Genomic DNA, 15,361 nt, shown 5'->3' on the forward strand with positions numbered 1-15,361 from the left:
ATGTGTCTTATAGACTCCTCCCCATTATTAACACATGGGCTTAATATTACTGGATAATACAAAGGTGACATCAACCCCACAAATATGAACAAAAGGTGCCAGCCCTGTAGCAAGTGGGAATAACTGGGTAAAGCAAAAGGAATGGGTGAATCTAATAAATGCACCTTTTATTGGCAGCTGTGGGCTGCTATTTTTAAGCTGTGATGCCAATATCCATGGCCCTTACCAGCCTGAGAATACCAGCACCCAGCTGTCTGCTTTAACTTGGCTGGTTGTTAAAAATGGGAGGACCCCACACCATTTTTTAAAAATTATTTAAATAATTAAAAAATAGTGTGGGGACCCCTCTATTTTTGTTAACCAACCTTGCTAATGCAGCACCACAGCTGTCAGTTTTGTCTGGCTGGTTATCAAAAATACAGCGCCATTTTTTTTATTCAAATATTTATCTAGCGCTCTGGTGCATGACAGCATGGTAAACACTGGATGTTTGGGACCTCCTTTCAAGTGAATGGGGTCCGGGTTTGGGTCCAAGTACTGTTCTGGAACACCCGCTGTCCATTGGGGACGAACCCAAATAGTAACACGGACTTCCTGATTAAGTCCATGTTTGATGTCCGTGTCCGAATAGTAGGTGTTCAGTGCGGACGTTAAACTTTACTGTTTAGGCTCAGCCATCTCTATTTGGGAGATTACCACTGCTTTCCTTACATGCCCTCTGATCTGGCAACACCTCATCCAGTGTCATTTGACACAAAGCCTACAGGAGTTGTTTCATAAGTATAACCATGTGCATATGGTCTACTAAGGAATATGGACAACATGGGGTCTTTGCTCTAGACCAGACTTGGGCCCGCCCGCTTGCTCGTTGTCTCCTGCAGTCAGCATTGGTGGAGGAGGAGCCTCCGGCCATTTCCTCCACCAATCAGCGTGTGAATCAGCTGACACGATGACGTCATTTCTTCGCGTCAGCTGCGTACCGTCGGAGAGTCAGCGCACCGGAGGCAAAGAGAGTAGAGCACCAGGGAACGGGACTGAGGTGAGTATGTGGTGTTTTTTTTTTTTTCATGTGTGTGAATATGGGGGTGAACATGGGGATTCTATGGGAGTGAACATGGGGATTCTATGGGGGTGGACATGGGGATTCTATGGAAGTGAACATGGGGATACTATGGGGTGAACATGAGGATTCTATGGGGGTGAACATTGGGGTTCTATGGGGGTGAACATGGGGATTCTATGGAAGTGAATATGGGGATTCTATGGGGGTGACGTACAGCACATGGGGGTCCTATGGGGGTGAAGTGCAGCATATGGGGATTCAATGTGGGTGACATGCAGCACATGGGGATTCTATGGGGGTGACATGCAGCACATGGAGAGGCTATGGGTGTGACATGCAGCACATGGGGAGGCTATGGGAAGTCTGTATACTGTCATGCAGTATATGAGAAGGCTGTGTGGGGCTCATGCAGTATATAGGGAGGCCATGTGGGGCTCATGCAATATATATTGTGAGGCTTTGTGTGGCTCAATCAGTATATGGGAGGCTGTGTGGGGCCTCAATCAGTATGTGGAGAGATTGTAGGGCTCATGCTGTATATAAGAAGGCTATGTGGGGCTCATGCAGTATATGGGGAGGCTGTGTGGGGCCTCATGCAGTATATGGGGAGGCTGTGCCGGGCTCATGCTGTACAGGGAGAGGCTGTGTGGGGCTCATGCTGTACATTGGGAGGCTTTGTGGGGCTCATGCCACATATGTAGAAGGTTGTGTGAGGCTCATACTGTATATAAGGGGCTTGGTGGGGGGGTGTAAAGATATATAGGGGGTGTCAGCATACTTAATTGTGCGCAATATTAAGTGATACAATTAATATTAATAAATATTGAGTAGAATTAATTTCAAACTATTGGTTCAGCCCTCCACAACAGTCATGGTCTCTCATGTGGCCCCTCGGGAAAATTGCCCACTCCTGCTCTAGACGCTATGAGCTGGAATGGGGAGCTGTTTTCTAAGATCAGCCCTTGTTGTGGACTTTGGTGGAGTATGCAATATTACATTTCCATTGAAGTTGCACAGTTTTCCCTAAAAAAAAATAGCTGCTGAGGGTGCCAATCGGCAGATTATCCAGGTGGCAGCAGTCCAATGTGTTGTTGCAATGCACCATTGATAAAATTGTGCTTGCTCGGTAGGTCCTTCTACTAGTTCCAAAGGCTGTAGAAATTCAGAAAAATCCGTGGCACCATAAATTAATTCTTTAAAAAAAATCAACCTTTATTCCAATATTTAAAAATATAACCCAAAACTGAGGAAACGAAAAACATGAGGCAACATTTTGGCCAGATTTGGCTTTTCTCAAGCCTAAAATATACAGCAGTCTATATTACATACTGCTGTATATTTTAGGCTTGAGAAAAGCCAGATATAGCTCAAACGTTGCCTCATTTTTTTGTCTCCTTACTTTTGTGATGTCTTTTTAAATACTGAAATAAAGGTCAATTTTTTTTTTTTAAGGATTACTTGGTGCCACAAATTTTTCTGAATTTATCCAGGTGGCAGCATTTACAGGCACATTGTCAAGGCCTGAGCCATCTACCACATCTATCAATCTTCATCAACACTGCTTTTAAAATGAAGTGGAGCAACCTTTATGCAGGTTCTAAAGCCAGTATAGAAATTAGTGGGTCCATAAGGGAATGGAAATAAATTATTAATTGGTAGCTGGCCATACATACTTATGTGAAATAAGGAACACCATGGTGAGGGCGAGGCTTTGACCTCACTGTCTTATTAAAATAGGTCCCTTTTACTTCATGGCTTTAAAGTTCTCATGCCCAACAAATACATTTTAGCATCTTGTATTCTTGGACTGTACCGATTAGATCCTTTGAACAGATCCACCAAATGAGGGAAACTGTTTAGTCTTTCCCAAACTTTTCCTTCAATTCTACTATATACTAGGGCTGTTATAGAGCAGGAGCTCTGCTCTGGACCCTATTTATGAGCCAGAATGGAGAGCTTCTCTGCAAGATTAGCCCCTGTTGTGGTGGACATAGATATTTGGGTACATTAGCTGATAAGTGATAATTGTCAACTATGTACGTTTCTGCTTCGTATTCTCCATGTGACAACCTGCACACAACAGTGGATGGTAATATAACTTGGCTGGGCCAAGTAGCCATAACATTGATGCTCATACTATGGCACAGAAAGTTGGCATAAAACATGGAGCTGATTCAGGGTTTGGTTTTCTTCTTTTTGTTCTTAAACTTATAGTAACTGTATCCCTCGAAAGGATAATTTCTCCATCCCTTGATAATAACTAATGTGGCCTGACATCTATTGATTCGGTCTTGCAGTTTCCGTTTGTTAATATGTAGGTCATAGGATTGAGTGAAGACTCCAGTAGTTCTGGAGCTTAGCTGCAGGTAACTTCATACTTATTTTAACCACTATTACTTCTGGCATTAAAGCCTGCATGGTATATCTATTTCCATTAAATTCTGCCCATGGACTTCAGCCTTTTCTACCACCTCTGGATTGTTTAATGGCACTGAATAGTTATTTTTATGTAAGCAATAATGATCAATCAGAGAGGCATTTTTTGTTTTTTTATTGACAAGCTGGATTAATGGGCTCTCAAGGCAAAACTGCGCAAGTCAGGCATTAGGAGAGAGGAAGTGCCATGTCTGCAATTCACGAAAGCCTGGGACGCAGCGCATTGTGTTCACAGGACTCTATAGGTTAGTGTGCTGACATTTATATATGTACCGATTGGTCTTATTAAACAATGATTAATCATGTCCTTCTGCTTAAAGGGGTTCTCCATGAAAATTTAAAGAACTAAAGGAAATGTCATTATAAATAAATTCCAAAAATAACTTTAATCACACTTACAAGTCACACACGATTTATCTAGGGATACAATAATAGGCCAATACGGTGTTTCACTGATAGATAACTGAGCATGTGCAGTAAGAAGCTCCGCTGCTGTGCCCTGGAGATGGCTTCACAAGATTCAATATAGTATTATACCTCCACTCCAGCATTTTTTACTTTTACCGCTGGAGCGGTGTCATTAATCTAAGTCCCTTGACCCTAGTATTATACTGACCAGCTCCTGTCTTCATCTGTTATTGGCGCCTCTCTGGTTGGTCTTCTGTAGGTTGTGACCTGCTGGATGGCTCCAGTGTTTGCTGAGCGAGCCGGAAGTCACTGCTACTACTCAATGTAAGTCTATAATAGCTAGAATGAGGCAAGAACGAGGCCCTCACAGACTTACACTCAGAACTTGTGGCCGCTACCTCTGACTTTCGATCAGTCAGAAGTTGCAGTCAAAAGATGGCAGAAGAGGACTGGAGCAACCCTGGGAAGAGCAGGAGACAGCAGGTGACAAGTACATTACTAACGTCAGTACGTATTGATTTTTAGTACTGAAGTACAGACAAATTCTCTTGAAGAGATGGTTACCTTGATTGAGAGGCCAGGCGTGAACAGCTCCAAGAAGAGTTGCGAAATGTTGATACCTTGCTTGCTGAGAGGTAGGTGAAGACAGCTTATAGTAACCTGAACTCAGCTTGAAAACAATGCTGGCTGTAGTATGGAGGTCAGAAGTAGCAGAGGAGATTATAGGTTAGCAAAAGGAGGAAGTCATAGGGGAAGGGATTAAGGACCGATTTTAGAGCAGGGAGATTTCGGTAACATACACGGTAGATTATTTCCAGGTCACATCATTGGAGCTTCCTACTGCACATGTGCACTGGCTCCTGTCCTACTAATATTCCAGAACAGGTTTCCCTATAAAAAGGCAGTGGTCATTTTATTTCTATAGTGATTACTTCCCTAGACAAAACGATTGAGATTTGTTAATTAAAGGTATATAGGAATTTATATATTTAGTTACTTATATTTTTTCTATTCTTGCAGAACCCTTATGAGTGGAGTCAACGCAGTGTATTATTGATCTTTTGGAGAAGGAAAGTACATATTCTCACAATAAATATGTAAAAATGTGTCAAATATTGTTTTGTGAACAAAATGCAAATAGAGTCCAGATGTAACAAGTCTGTCAAAAATGCTTTTAACAAATATAGAACTCACCAGACCCCTAAATAAAGATGTAGACACCAGACCTTTTAAACAGCCCCCAGGTGAATACAGACCTCAGGCCAGACTGGACTGCTGCTTCCACAGAGATGGTGGGGGCCCCTGACATTTGTGACAACTTTTTCCTTTATGAATGTTATATTATATATAATAATATAATTATTAATGAATAATTAAACAATAATAAATATCAGTCATTAAATAATATAAATAATTATTTACTACATTAATATATATTATCTATATATAAAATATAATATAATAAATAAAATACATATATAGTATGTATAATATATGTAAATTTTATTTATTAATAAATAATAATTAAATAACATATTATATTAATATAATATATAATAATCTATTATAATATATTTTAGTATTACATAGATCTACTGTATTAAACCTGGTAAAACTGGTGTATTTATTTTGAAAATCCATTTCAGAGTATAATTATATTATTTTAGTTTTCTGTCTGTTATTAAAAAGTATTTATTTTACTAATTTATATAGCGCTATCTTATTCCACAGCGCTTTACAGACATTATTGCACTGTCCCCATTGGGGCTCCTTAGTGACCGGGCCAAATTTTTGAAATGTGACCAGTGTCACTTTATGTGGTAATAACTCTTGAACACTTCACCGTAACCCAGTGATTTTTTCGTGGCACATTATAATGTATGATAATTAGTGTTGAGCTTTCCGATACCGCAAGTATCGGGTATCGGCCGATATTTGCCGTATCGGAATTCCGATACCGAGTACCGATACTTTTTTCGTATCGGATACCGGAATCGGAAGTCCAAAATGCAATGAGCCACTTTTGTGGCTCTGATTGGCTGCCGAAATGACGTCATCATGATGCGCTGTCTGTGCGCATCATGATGCGCCGTCAGTTCGGGCCTTCGGGGGGGCTGTGCTGACTGTCCGGGGGTCTGTGCCGGCCTGCCGGTGGACTGTGCAGGCTCCGGGGGTCTGTGCCGGCCTGCCGGGGGAGCTGTACCGGCCTGCCGGTGGGCTGTGCAGGCTCCGGGGGTCTGTGCCAGCCTGCCGGTGGAGCTGTGCCGGCCTGCCGGTGGTCTGTGCCGGCCTGCCGGGGGAGCTGTGTCGGCCTGCCGGTGGGCTGTGCAGGCTCCGGGGGTCTGTGCCGGCCTGCCGGGGGAGCTGTGCCGGCCTGCCGGTGGGCTGTGCAGGCTCCGGGGGTCTGTGCAGGCATCGTCCGATGGGACTACAAGTCCCATCGGGCGATGCCTGCTACCATGACAGTGATTGACACATTAGCCAATGATGGGACAGTAGTAGTCCCATCATCCGGCTAATGTGTTGAATGCAAAAAAAAAAAATGTACATGCTACATACATGCTACATACATACTACATACATACTACATGTAACATACATACTACATGCAACATGCATACTACATACATGCTATATACTACATGCATGCTACATACATGCTACATACTACATACATACTACATACATACTACATGTAACATACATACTACATGCAACATGCATGCTACATACATGCTACATACTACATACATACTACATACATACTACATACATACTACATGTAACATACATACTACATGCAACATGCATACTACATACATACTACATGCATGCTACATACATGCTACATACTACATACATGCTACATACATACTACATATATACTACATGCATGCAACATACATACAACATATATACTACATGCATGCAACATGCATACTACATATATACTATATATACTACATGTAACATACATACTACATATATACTACATGCTACATACATGCTACATACATGCTACATACATGCTACATACTACACACATAATACATATATACTACATGCATGCAACATACATACAACATATATACTACATGCATGCAACATGCATACTACATATATACTGTATATACTACATGTAACATACATACTACATATATACTACATGCTACATACATGCTACATACATGCTACATACTACATACATAATACATATATACTACATGCATGCAACATACATACAACATATATACTACATGCATACTACATATATACTATATATACTACATGCATACTACATATATACTATATATACTACATGTAACATACATACTACATATATACTACATGCTACATACATGCAACATACATACTACATACATGCTACATACATACTACATACATAATACATATATACTACATGCATGCAACATGCATACAACATATATACTACATGCATGCAACATGCATACTACATATATACTATATATACTACATGTAACATACATACTACATGCTACATACATACTACATACATGCTACATACATGCTACATACCACATGCATGCAACATGCATACTACATATATACTGCATATATACTACATGCATGCAACATACATATATACTACATACAATACATACATATAGACATACAGTACATATAACATAGAGTACATACTCACCGTCACTTGTCACTTTGATCCACGAAGCCATTGTCCCCTTGAGGAATAAATATCAAAATAAAAAAACACCAATATACTTACCCCGATCCGCAGAAGTCCACGAGGGTCCCACGTCGATCTTGCGTGGAGAACAGCAGCATCAGCTGATGCTACCGTTCTCTACCAGCTCCAGGAATACAATGACGGAAGGTAGGTATCCTTCCGCACTGTATTCCTCCACCACTTTAAAAAAAAAAAAAGTCCCTAGTCTCACTTTATGCCATTGCTGCGTGGGAAATTCCCACGCAGCAATGGCATAAAGTGAGACTAGGGACTTTTTTTTACAGTGGTGGAGGAATACAGTGCGGAAGGATACCTACCTTCCGTCATTGTATTCCTGGAGCTGGTAGAGAACGGTAGCATCAGCTGATGCTGCTGTTCTCCACGCAAGATCGACGTGGGACCCTCGTGGACTTCTGCGGATCGGGGTAAGTATATTGGTGTTTTTTTATTTTGATATTTATTCCTCAAGGGGACAATGGCTTCGTGGATCAAAGTGACAAGTGACGGTGAGTATGTACTCTATGTTATATGTACTGTATGTCTATATGTATGTATTGTATGTAGTATATATGTATGTTGCATGCATGTAGTATATATGCAGTATATATGTAGTATGCATGTTGCATGCATGTGGTATGTAGCATGTATGTAGCATGTATGTAGTATGTATGTAGCATGTAGTATATATGTAGTATGTATGTTACATGTAGTATATATAGTATATATGTAGTATGCATGTAGTATATATGTTGTATGCATGTAGTATGTATGTAGTATGTATGTAGCATGTATGTAGCATGTATGTAGCATGTAAATTTTTTTTTTTTTTTTTTACATTCAACACATTAGCCGGATGATGGGACTACTGTTGTCCCATCATTGGCTAATGTGTCAATCACTGTCATGGTAGCAGGCATCGTCCGATGGGACTTGTAGTCCCATCGGACGATGCCTGCACAGACCCCCGGAGCCTGCACAGCCCACCGGCAGGCCGGCACAGCCCCCCGGCAGGCCGGCACAGACCACCGGAGCCTGCACAGCCCACCGGCAGGCCGGCACAGACCACCGGAGCCAGCACAGACCACCGGCAGGCCGGCACAGCCCCCCGGCAGGCCTGCACAGACCACCGGAGCCTGCACAGACCACCGGCAGGCCTGCACAGACCACCGGAGCCTGCACAGACCCCCCGGCAGGCCGGCACAGCCCCCCGAAAGGCCCGTACAGACCCCAGAGAGGCTGTACAAGGCAAAAATAGGGTTTTTCTTATTCCGATACCGGAAGTCCCATAGACTTGAATGGGACTTCCGGTATTGGAATCGGCAATACCCGATATTTTTTTTAGATCGGCCAATACCATCTGATACGATACTTTTAAGTATCGGACGGTATCGCTCAACACTAATGATAATGCTAAATTTTGGTATTTTGTATTCATTTATGAAAAATATCCCAAAAATTACAAAAATGTAAAAAAGTGCAAATTTTCAAACTTTGAATGATTATATCTTCAATTCTGATAGTCATACCACAGAAAAGCATGAATAAATAACATTTTCCTCATGTCTGCTTTACAACAGCACCATTTGTAAAATGTTATTTTATTTTGTTAGCATTTTAGGAGGTTTAAAAATGTAGCAGTAATTTTTCATTTTTTTCAAGGAAATTTAAAAAATTTATTTTTTTAGGCACCTTTCCATGTTTGAAGTGGCTTTGGGGGTTCTATATATTGGAAAAACAGCACCCCCTGATATATTGAAAACTGCTGTCAGGTGATTTTCATGAATTAACGCAAATTGGCATAACAGAAACGGAAAAGTGTATTTTTACCAAATGTCGCTAACTTTTGAACATGTTACAATAGCTGGCAGACTCTAAGGCTGAAGTCACACACAACGTATAAAAACGGTCCATTTTTCACGGACCAGAATCGCACAAATGTTTCATGAACAGTGATCTGTATGTCATCTGATTGTCATGCGAGGATGCGATTTTCTCGCATCTAAGCATCCATGTGACATCCGTATGACAAGATTTTCTAGCCGGCTTGCAAAATGGACATATAATGGAGCCTGATGACAGGTTAAAACACAAATGAAAGAATAGATATATACACATAGAATACATATATTTATACACACATGTGATTGAGACTCATACATATATATATATATTTATATTTCATAGCGTTCTACAAAGCGTAATAGCCGCTAAATCAATTCTGTAAAATCAATAGAATACAAAACTCGACATGAAATGACTCCCGCGGTAATTTTCCCATCAGACAGGGAAAGCCAGTGAGAGGGACCATTGTTTCCCCCCCCCCGGCTAAAAAATCTGCCCCAGCAACCCCAGAAAAGGCGCATCTATAAGATGTGCCTATTCTGGTACTTAGCCTCTCTATTCCCATTGCCTTTAGTGGTGACTCATGGGTTAATAACGAGTTAATGTCACCTTGCTATTTAAAGGTGATATTAAGCCGGGTTAATAATGGAGCGATGTCAATAAGACGTCAGCTGTCATCACTGAGGCTGCGCGGAGTCCCCGGCTGACCTGAGATGAACTCAGGAGCGTGGGAAAAAGTTAAGAAACTTTCTCACGCTTATTAGTTCATCTCCGGTCAGCCGAGGCGCCTGCACAGACATGATTTCATTCATTATGCAGTGGTTTACAGCAGGGCCGGTAGCATTAGCACCGGTCCCTGTTGTAAACTAGTCAACTCCTTGTGATGGATTGCAGCAGGGGACCTGACTGAACGGCGGAGAGGTATGGATATTGTTGGCTTTTTATTTTTTTGTTTTTTTACAGGACAACAAGGGATTCTGTTGGATTAGCAGAATAATACATTTGGTCAAAAACTTTGTGTGATTATTTCATTAAAAGAATTTTTTATAAATGTGTGTGTCTTTTTTAACCCCTTAATACTATAGGATTAATAATGGATAGGTGTCTTATTGACAACTCTCCATTATTAACCTGGCTTAATGTCATCTTTCAATAGCAAGGTGACATTAACCCATTATTATTTACCCATGAGCCACTGCTAAAGGCAATTGTAATAGAGAGGCTAAGTGCCAGAAAAGGTGCATCTTATGCGCCTTTTCTGGGGTGGCTGGGGGCAGATTTTTTTAGCCAGGGGGGTCAAAAACAATGGTCCCTTTCTAGGCTATTAATATCTGCCCTCACTCACTGGCTTTCCCTCTCTATGGTGGAGAAATTACCACGGGAACCCAAGCAATTTTTTTCAACAAATTTACCTGTTAATTTAACACCTACATGTCCAAAATTTTACACACATACCTTAATCTAATTATTATCTAATTCTTTCTATTCTTTATTAAACATGTCAGTGTGATTTTACTGTATCGCAAAATGAATTTGCCGGCTTTTGTTAAAGGCCACCGGTGCGTATTTCCCACAAGTCACACTTGTGGTCCGTGTGTAATCCGTTTTTTTCTCGCACCCATAGACTTGCATTGGCAAGTCTCAGCCGAGAATTGCTGACAATCGCAGCATGCTGCGATTTTTTCAGCCCGTATAAAACGGGCGAGAAAAAAATCGGATGATGGGAGCTGCCCCATAGATTAACATTGGGACGAGTGCAATGCAATTTCTTTTCCCATAGCACTCGTCTGTATTTCTAGCTAGTGTGACGCCAGCCTAAGGCCCTATTTGGCTATGAACTGCCATGGCAAAATCAGGACCACACAATCGTGATCGCAGAGTGCTGATGAGGTTATAAATAGGAAGACCCCACACTCTGTTAACCATTTATATGATGTAGTCCATTTTGACAGCAGCATCTAAGGGGTTAAACAGATATGGACGGTGCCAACACTGATAGTGGCAGATACAGCAAGTTGTCAGCTATAGTGTACAGCCGACAGCTGCTGGATTGTCACCTGTACGGGGATGCCAGTCTCTTATATCACAGGTCAATGAAAAGATGCATTGGCGGTCATTAAGGGGTTAACTTGATCTGTTTTATCACATTTCGGTACATACCTGAATGTAGCTTTTTGCTGTGTTGCTGCTTTCAGGTAACATGAGGAGGAGAAGTAAAAGGAGTAAAATATGGGACATCCTGTCCCTCGCTGGATCCACGTTATAATAACTCACTTAGAAGGTTATAATAACAGACAGCCATAAATCATGGCCGCAGTGACAGTCACACAGATCCATCAGTGAAGGTGGAGCAGCAGGTTCACATTCCTGAAGAGACACATTACAGTTTCACTTCGCTTCTTCTTCAATGAGACGAACACAGACACATTAGTGATATATAAATATACACAAGAAGAGGTAAGTGAGGCTCGTGGGCTCCTGTTCCTGCACTAATTACTAACAAAATGTGGTCTGATTGTTATCTACGTCACAGTTCAAGACAAATACAATACAATTAAACTAATGCCATTCCGGATATATCCTTCATTTCTTTTATTCAGGACATTGAGTAAACATCCACAGTGGATAGACAAAAAGAAAGTGAACCCTTGAATTTAAATGGAGTCCGTCACCCCCAAAATGCCTTTTAATTGGGCTATACAGTATCACTGTCTCTGTTACTGGTACAGTGCCTGAGAAAATAACTTAATTCAAATGCAAAAAAGGAGGCTTTGGTGCACCCTTGGTGTGGATATGAGTTTGGTGCACCGTTATGCCTCCTCATTTACATATTGGGGTCCTTCCGCCACTTCTGATTGATAATGTCCACTTTCCAGCGCGATGCTGTCTGAATGCTGCTGGTGTATGTACGGTCACGCGCGTAAGTGGTGTCTCTGTATGACATCTGATATTCCATAGCTGTGTATGGCATTCAGTATTTTTTTTTTACGCACTGTAGGGTTTTGCTCACCAACAGGTAACTGGGTACAAAGTCTCATGGTGCAGCAGGGAGATTTATTAAAGGACATAAGATTCCATAGGACTCCAAACAAAACAGCCTTTCCTGCAGAAAGACACATAGAAAAGAAAGAGTCCATGCAGTCTGTATAGGTATGTCAATATGGGGCTCACCTGAACAGAATAAAGTTCAGTTCTGAACCTCTGTCAGAGATTAAGTAATATACACAAGTCTTCCCATCTCCACACACAGGCCCAAGTCCCAGAGGTGTTTCCACTTCTACTCCCAGACACAGACATTGAATGAGACAGCCAAGCCATTCCAAGGCCTACAACCTGTAGGTATGGGAACAAGCCAGTCCCTTCCAGCTCTATGGCCTTTCCTAAAACCCAGACCCAAAATCCGGGCTGAAGAATGCTTTTCCGGAACCTACATCACTGAGGATTGGCATCTCAGTGACACATTTCTCTCATCCAGGACCTGTCCAGGTGTCCAGCTTACAGCACCCATAGACTTGAATGATTGAGTGTCATCCAACTTACAGAAGAAACTAATGTATGCTGCGATTTTTTTTCACACAAAAAAATCATGCATCGGCACTGTCCCATTGAATTACATTGGTCTGAGTGTTGCCTGTTTTTTTCCACAGTCAGCACTTGAACCGTTAATACAGTTGTGTGAACAGACCGCTCCTAGATGTCATCCATGTGAGGTCCAATTTTTTTCACAGGCCCTTCCACCACTTGGCTCAAAATCAGACATGTTTCTGATTTTTTCCATGGACCACTCAGTCTGAAGGAAAATATTGGACATGTGCACATCCCCATAGAATATCATGGGTACGAGTGCTATCCGTGAAAACCACAAATAGCATTTTGAAGAGAAAATTGGTCATGTGTACAAGGTCTAACAGTGACTTATAGTACATTTTTTTTATTATTTATAAGTGCAGCAATCCTGGTGTATCTGGGTCGCCCTCACACCAAGGGCAGCGGGGTACCCGGTACCAGGCCAGTGTCAGGGGGAAGGTGTCACAGCAGCAGTGACCCGGTCCGTGGCCCTGGGCGCCCAATATCAATGGCGGTGATGTTAATGGTGTTAAAGTTTATTTGAATAGTTCGTGACGCCACCCGTGGTGTTTGGCAAGGGAGATGGTAAGCCAACGCTGCATGCAGATCCGCTGGGACTGATGGTGTGGTGCAGCAAAGATGGTATAGCTCCCCACAGGTGGAGCTGTAGTCCCAGGGTAGTGTAGGTGCAATGAACGAGGAGAGGCGCAGAATGGTATAGATGCTGTTACCCAGATGTAGCGGTGCTGGAGGTGTTAGCGACGAATGAATGGAGGACACCAGGGCTTGTAGTCTCAACACTTTACTCACAGTTCGTGGTACCCACTGGTGCCTGCCTCCGTGCCGTGTCCTCCGGGTAGAGACTCAATCAACCTCCTGGGCAAGTCAGGGTTCTCCTCTCCAACACTCCGCCAACATGTGCCTTTCCTGAACGACTCCTCTATTGCGCCTTTTAGTGTGAAGAACTCCAGTACCGTAGTTCTCTGGAATTCCTCCTGTCAGATGTTCCTAGAACCTTACTTGTATGACAGACAGCTGTAGCCTTTATCGGGGACTCCCTTCTCAGAAGTCCTGGCTCTCTATCCAGTTGCAGTTGTGTCCCAAGTCTTTGATGGGAGTAGTGCATTTACAGTCAACTACTCCACCGGTGTCTGCTGCAGAACCATAAGTGTCCATACGAACTCTGGGACCGGGCCCCAGCCTTGCGCTGAGAACCTATAGGCGGGGTTCCTCTTCCAACCCACAACTCCTCTCTGTTCTCCTGCTCCTTCGTTCCGCGCTGTTCCTTCTCTCTCTTATGGAAGCTTAGGTTGCAGTTCTACGTCTCTCTCCTTCTCTTCTCTTTCCTGTGCCAGCTGGCTCAGATCACTGAGGCAGCTGCAGCACTCCTTCTTCTATTCCTCTCCACGGGAGATCTTTCCACTAAGACCAGTCCTCCGCCTCTCCTGACTGACTGTCTTCCCCCCGCCTGACCTCCCGTCAGGCTGACCTTCTGTCAGCCTGCTCTCCTTCTCTGGGACTCACCCCAGACTGACCTACAATTCTCGACTTTCCCTCTCTTTTATACTAACTCCATCCACCTCCCAGCACATCTCGTGTTACGAAGCAGGGATCCACGAAGGGTGCTCTGCTACCCCCAGCCTGAAGCTGCTATGTGGATCTACTGAACTATCCTGTGTGTGGGATGCAGATGTTGGAGTGTGGAAGGCGTTCCCAACTTACCTAGTTGGTGGGGCACCACACCTTAGGAGAAGGTGCAGTATCTCTGTGGCGACTGAGCCTCAGGGGCGCCACATATCCAAATAATAATAATATAATAATAATAAATTTTATTTCTATAGCGCCGACATATTCCGCAGCACTTTACATTTCAGGGGGGCATTTACAGACAATAGACATTACAGCCTAACAATAATCACATAGATCATAACAGATACCAAGAGGAATGAGGGCCCTGCTCGCAAGCTTACAATCTATGAGGAAAAAAAAAAAAGGGAGACACAAAAGGTGGGTGGTAACAGTTGCCCTGATTGTATGGACCAGCCATAATGTTAAGTGTGTAACAGTACAGACACAGAGGGCTAATGGATGTATAAAGAATGTGGGAACATGATGCGGGGAACCTGGTTATGGTAAAAACTTTTGGCTGTGCCACACAGGGATAGGTTAGGTTAATGTGTTGAGGCAGCAGGCCAGTCTGAATAAATGAGTTTTCAGGGCAAGCTTAAAATTGTGGGGGATGGGGACTAATCGTATTGACCTGGGAAGTACATTCCAAAGAATTGGTGCAGCACGTGTATAGTCTTGGAGACGGGAGT

General features: G+C 42.5%; 1 long non-coding RNA gene across 1 annotated transcript in view; it reads right to left on the bottom strand.

The window, feature by feature from the left end:
* Positions 1-11,827, bottom strand: part of LOC141095918 (uncharacterized) — a 79,116-nt gene extending 67,289 nt beyond the window's left edge. Inside the window, exon 1 of the long non-coding RNA XR_012233500.1 lies at positions 11,637-11,827. This is a non-coding gene — a long non-coding RNA (uncharacterized lncRNA). The remainder of the gene's footprint in view (positions 1-11,636) is intronic.
* Between the last annotated feature and the right edge of the window lie 3,534 nt (positions 11,828-15,361).

Source organism: Dendrobates tinctorius, unplaced genomic scaffold (genome assembly GCF_039654945.1).
Source record: "Dendrobates tinctorius isolate UK_male_01 unplaced genomic scaffold, ASM3965494v1 ptg000070l, whole genome shotgun sequence".
Taxonomy (NCBI): domain Eukaryota; kingdom Metazoa; phylum Chordata; class Amphibia; order Anura; family Dendrobatidae; genus Dendrobates; species Dendrobates tinctorius.